Source organism: Miscanthus floridulus, unplaced genomic scaffold (genome assembly GCF_019320115.1).
Source record: "Miscanthus floridulus cultivar M001 unplaced genomic scaffold, ASM1932011v1 fs_394_3_4, whole genome shotgun sequence".
Taxonomy (NCBI): Eukaryota; Viridiplantae; Streptophyta; class Magnoliopsida; order Poales; family Poaceae; genus Miscanthus; species Miscanthus floridulus.
Genome location: NW_027096698.1, coordinates 54,001 through 60,000, shown reverse-complemented (window position 1 = coordinate 60,000; position 6,000 = coordinate 54,001).

Sequence of the window (6,000 nt, the reverse complement as noted above, 5' to 3'; positions counted from 1 at the left end):
CTAATTATGAAAAGCTGGTGCATGGTGGGCTGCAGAAGGAAACTTTTGGGCTGCTTGTGAAGATCTGCTAGTAGAATATTTGGCCCAAAGGGGGGCTCAAGCCCCACCAGCCCCCATGTGAATCCACCCCTGACTAAAACTATAATTTTTGGATAAAAATATATGCAATAACTGTCACCCGAAAGAAAACTAAAATTCAGGCACATGAAATTTAGCAAATGCCTTATTTTTTTGAAACGAACAACAAAAGAGCAATTTTTGTTAGATTCGTAAAAAAAGAGAAAAAACAGATAAATGTTTACAACCACCCCTAGCTGGCTCGACTTTTGGAAGGCCGAAAAACCTACTGAAAACTCTTAAAAAAGCACCTAACTAGGCCGCGGGAAATCTTTGCACAGATTGATGGCCTATACCATTTCTAGATTGCTTTTACAAAATGTACATATGGGATCACGTGGTTGGTTTCCCCAAATCCAATCCCGTGAGCGTTCACTGGGAATCTAGCGAACGGTCGGCAACGTCCCAACTGGTGCGGTTCTACTCCCTGTGCGGCACAGACGGACGCGCTGAATGAGATAATAGTGACGTCACAAGAGGTGGTTGTGGGAATTGGCAGGCTGATTGGTTCCTTTGCCATGGTGTGATGTCAGCGCGGACATAAGTGAAAAAAAATAAAATATTTATTTTAAATTGCTATAACTTGAACGGTGTTTCCATTTTAAATTTAGTTTGACCAGTGTGTTCTAAGCGACGAGATGAACAAAACTAGATCCCACTTGAATATGTTTTGAACAATTTTTTTTCTAGTAGCAATTTATGTGTATTAACTTATAACATATAATTTACAACTTCTGCATACAAAATTATACTATATAACTTATGTACATAAGTTGTATAGAATAACTTATTTATATAAGTTGTGTTTGATAACCTTTTTACATAAGTTGTGTTTCTAAACTTTTATGTTTCCATATTTTAATATAAGTCATAAGTTAATTCGTTCATTTTGTGTTTCCAAGTTTTTGTATAAGTTATAAGTTAATCATTCATTTGTGCTTATAACTTTTGTATATAAGTTTTATCTCGTAACTTTTGTGTTTTCAGCTTTAGGATAAGTTATATGCTATAAGTTTTATAGTATAAGTTACATGTTATAAGCTAATATACATAAATTGGTACTAGAAAAAAATTCTTCTAAACATATATAAGTGGGATCTAATTTTGTTTGTCTCGTCACATAGAACACACCTGTGTAGAGGAAATAAAAAACCGATACACCATTCAAAATTTAGAGCATTTTGAAATAAACGTTTCCCTTTTTTTTTTTGATGAGATCATCACTTCCTGAAAAAGCGCGCAGGAGGGGGAAGCGCGGTATAGGTACTGCACGCGCAGTTGGGTGGATGGTTTGATTGAGTGGCTGCCAAAAAGGAAAGAGGTGAGATTTTTTTCCAAAAAAGGTATGTCTGAAAACTGTTCGCTTGATTCCTTTTCAGTGAGCATTTGCCATTTAGTGGGGTCGGTTAATTTCTGCTGTTCAGGTTACCGGTAGTCATAAGTACCTCACACATAAGTTTATGATACTATGATCAAGGATAGCTGAGAGATTATGTTTAGGGCTTAAATAGTTGCATCCCTGTAGTTTAGACGTGTTCTTGACACATGTGTATCTCTGAAATGCCACCGTGGTGTTAGCACGGATAATATGCTACACTAGTAGAGAACAGACCTTTGATCCTCGGCCAAAATGGGCTCTAGTTCCGGGATTTTTTGCGCCCGGGACTAGAGATACCTTTAGTCCCGGTTGGTGGATCCAACCGGGACTAAAGGTCCCTGCCCAACGGCTACTGCGCCAGACAGAGGTGGCAGGGACTTTTAGTCCCGGTTGGAGCCACCAACCGGGACTAAAGGTATACTTTTACTCCCGGTTGGTGGCTCCAACCGGGAGTAAAGGTCTACTCCCGGGCCGTGGCTGCGCCCGGGGTTGGAAAGTTACCTTTAGTCCCGATTAGATCCATCAACCGGGACTAAATGTTCTTCCTTTATAAATCGGCCGCCTCCTCCTTCCTCCCCGAGCCCGAGCTCAGCACATTTTGAAGCTCACTGCAGTAGTGTTCTTGCTTCCTCCCTCCCTCCATTGTTCCTCCATCCATTCTTCGATTCCTCCGTCGATTTCTTCGATTCCTCCGTCGATTCTTCAGTTGTAAAAGTTACCAATCTCATACTCTCATTTTTTACCATTTTCTTATGCCATTTTGTTCACTATATATATTTATGGTTCTTTATTGTGGTTTTTTTCATTTGTAAGCAATTTGAGCTCAAAATCACTTCAAGCTTGCATATTTACATGAAAGAAGGTTAAAGTATATATAAATATAAAGTTAGAAAATAGTTAGAAAATTATAGCAAATCCTTACTAGTTGAACTTGCGGACCGTGTTTAGGTCGGCGAGGATGTTCTCTGCCGAGCGGTAACGGACGTCAAGGAGGAGCTTTGATTCTACGAGGGAGAGCGACAACGGTCGTGGAAGACCGTGTTCCCTTCCTCGTAGAATTGGAGCTCTTCCTTGACCAAGTACGGTGCCGTCCGGTGGAGAAATGCTCGCCGAGCTGATCACGTAAGCAAGGTCAACTAGTACGGATGGTTATTTATTCACATGTCCCGATATTGTCGCAGTAGTCTGTCAATCACCGTACCTAAACGTAGTATATATAAATAAAAACTTAGAAAATAGTTAAAAAATTATAGAAAATCTGTACTAGTTGAACTTGCGGACCGTGTTCAGCTCGGCAAGCATGTTCTCTGTCGAGCGGTAACGGACATCAAGGTGGAGCTTTGATTCTACGAGGGAGAGCGACAACGATCGTGGGAGACCGTGTTCCCTTCCTCGTAGAATCGGAGCTCTTCCTTGACCAAGTACGGTGCCGTCCGGTGGAGAAATGCTCGCCGAGATGATCACGTAAGCAAGTTCAACTAGTACGGATGGTTATTTATTCACATGTCCCGATATCGTCGCAGTAGTCTGTCAATCACCGTACTTTTTATTTTAACTTTTTATGAAATGAAAAACTTAGAAAATAGTTAGAAAATTATAGAAAATCCGTACTAGTTGAACTAGTGGACCGTGTTCATTTCGGCGAGCATGTTCTCTGCCGAGCGGTAACGGACGTCAAGGAGGAGCTAGATAATTTTATAGTTTGTTGATTTTATTTGTTTATAAAAGGAGAAATTTATAGTGTATTAAAAAATGAGTATAGAGAGTAGATGGCAACTGCTTCCGGGTCCTCGGCCTCTCATGGGTTTCCAAAGCGACTTAGGCCGGGCCTTCCTCTCATTCCATGCGGCAAGTGTCGTGATGAGACGAAGATTGTGATGGAGTACCGAGTGAAGAAGGAGGGTCCCAACAAGGATCGTATCTTCTACAAGTGTCCGGATCGCAATGTGAGTTATTTTATCGTATTTAATGATTATGGTTAGTTTATACCTATTTTCATGATGGTTGTGATTAAAGTTCTAATTTTTTGTTTTAATTTCAGTGGGATGGCAGTGGACGATGTTCAGGCTTCTACTGGGAGGAAGAGTATGTTGAACTCGTGCAAAAATATCTTGCACAACAGGCAGATACGGCGGCTAATGAGGCAGTGATCCAGCCGAAGAAGCCCAAAGATGTTGCACAATCGGGGGATCTGTCTGTTTTAGTTGAGATTAGTCGCGAAATCCTTGTGCTCCTGAAATGTATTTTAGCTTTAGTTCTTTTAGTGATAGTTGGGAGAAGCTGAAGAAGAGGTAGCCGCAGAAGATGAGCCGGCTGATGATCTTTGTCAGGTCATTCGTGATGCACAAAGAGAATGTGAAAGTGAAAAGGAGAAGATCAAGTTCGAGCGGATGCTAGAAGATCACAAGAAATTGTTGTACCCAACTTGTGATGCAGGGCAGAAAAAGTTGGAAACCACACTAGAATTGCTGCAATGGAAGGCAAAGAATAGTGTATCTGACAAGGGATTTGGAGAGTTACTAAAAATCCAAAAAAAGATGCTTTCGAAGTACAATGAATTGCCCGCCACTACCTACGAAGCAAAACAAGTTGTCTGTCCTATGGGGCTAGAAATAGAGAAGATACATGCATGTCCTAATGACTGCATCCTATACCGTGGCAAAGAGTACGAGAAATTGGATGCATGCCCGGTATGCCATGCGTCGCGGTATAAGATCAGGCGAGATGACCCTGGTGATGTTGAGGGCGAACGTCCGCGTAAGAAAATCCCTGCCAAGGTTATGTGGTATGCTCCTATAATACCACGCTTGAAACGTCTGTTCAGAAACAAAGAACATGCAAAATTGTTACGATGGCACAAAGAAGACCGTAAGGTAGACAATATGTTGAGACACCCTGCTGATGGGTCCCAGTGGAGAGCAATCGACAGAGAATTTCTGGAGTTTGCAAATGACGCAAGAAACTTAAGGTTTGCTTTAAGTACAGATGGTATCAATCCTTTTGGAGAGCAGAACAGTAGTCATAGCACTTGGCCTGTTACTCTAAGTATATACAACATTCCTCCTTGGTTATGCATGAAGCGGAAGTTCATTATGATGCCTGTGCTCATCCAAGGCCCGAAGCAACCTGGCAATGACATCGATGTGTACCTGAGACCACTTATTGACGAACTTCTCATTTTGTGGAATAAAGAAGGTGTACGTGTGTGGGATAAGTACAAACAGGAACACTTTGATCTGCGAGCATTGTTGTTCGTAACAATCAATGATTGGCCTGCTCTAAGTAATCTTTCAGGACAGTCAAACAAGGGATATAATGCATGCACACACTGCTTCGATGATATTAGAGGTGTATTCTTGAAAAAATGTTGAAAGGTCATGTACCTTGGCCATCGTCGATTTCTTCTTGCAAATCACCCCGTAAGAAAGAAAGGCAAGCATTTTAAAGGGAAGGCAGACCACCTGACCAAGCCTCGCAACCGAACCGGTGAGGATGTACTCGATATGGTCAATGATGTGAAAGTCGTCTTTGGAAAAGGACATGGAAGCCAACCTATTCCGAAAGACGCTAACGGTCACGCACCCATGTGGAAGAAAAAGTCCATATTTTGGGACCTACCCTATTGGCAAGTCCTGGAGGTCTGTAGCTCGATCGACGTGATGCACCTGACGAAGAATCTTTGTGTGAACCTGCTAGGCTTTATGGGTGTGTATGGAAAGCCTAAGGACACATTTGAAGCATGACAGGACCTGCGTTGTTTGAGAGAAAGAGACAACCTGCATCCAGAGAAGACAGATGATGGACGCCATTACTTACGTCCTGCTAGCTACACTCTAAGCAAAGAGGAGAAGGAAATCATGTTTGAATGCTTAAACAACATCAAGGTACCATTTGGATTCTCCTCGAATATAAAGGGTATTATAAATGTGCTAGAGAAGAAATTCTGTAACTTAAAGTCCCATGACTGTCACGTTCTCATGACGCAATTACTTCCAGTTGCATTAAGAGGAATTCTATCTCCAAATGTACATCTAGCCACCGTGAAGCTATGTGCATTCCTCAATGCAATTTCTCAGAAGGCAATTGATCCAACTGATCTAGCTAAACTACAGAATGATGTGGTTCAATGTCTCGTCAGCTTTGAGTTGGTGTTCCCTCCTTCCTTCTTACCAGCAACAACAGCGGGAATCTCGTAAGCCGTCCAAATCAACGTTATCAGACTATGACCGCACTCTCACCAAGTCAATTGAGGTGGCATAGAAAAAGAAGCGGGCAGGGAAAGGAGTTGCCCAACTTGGACAACAAGCGCACCAATCAATCCCCCCGCTAGTTGTTGGTAATGAATATGGTTCGAATTTAGGATTAATGCATCAGGCAAACATACCTTCGGATATCGATTTGGATCACCTTGGTGAATTTCTTGATGAGACTGGTCTCGACCTTTACCAGATGTTTGGTGATGGAAACATTGAGAGTGCGGCGGAGGTTGATATTTGGAAGAAAAA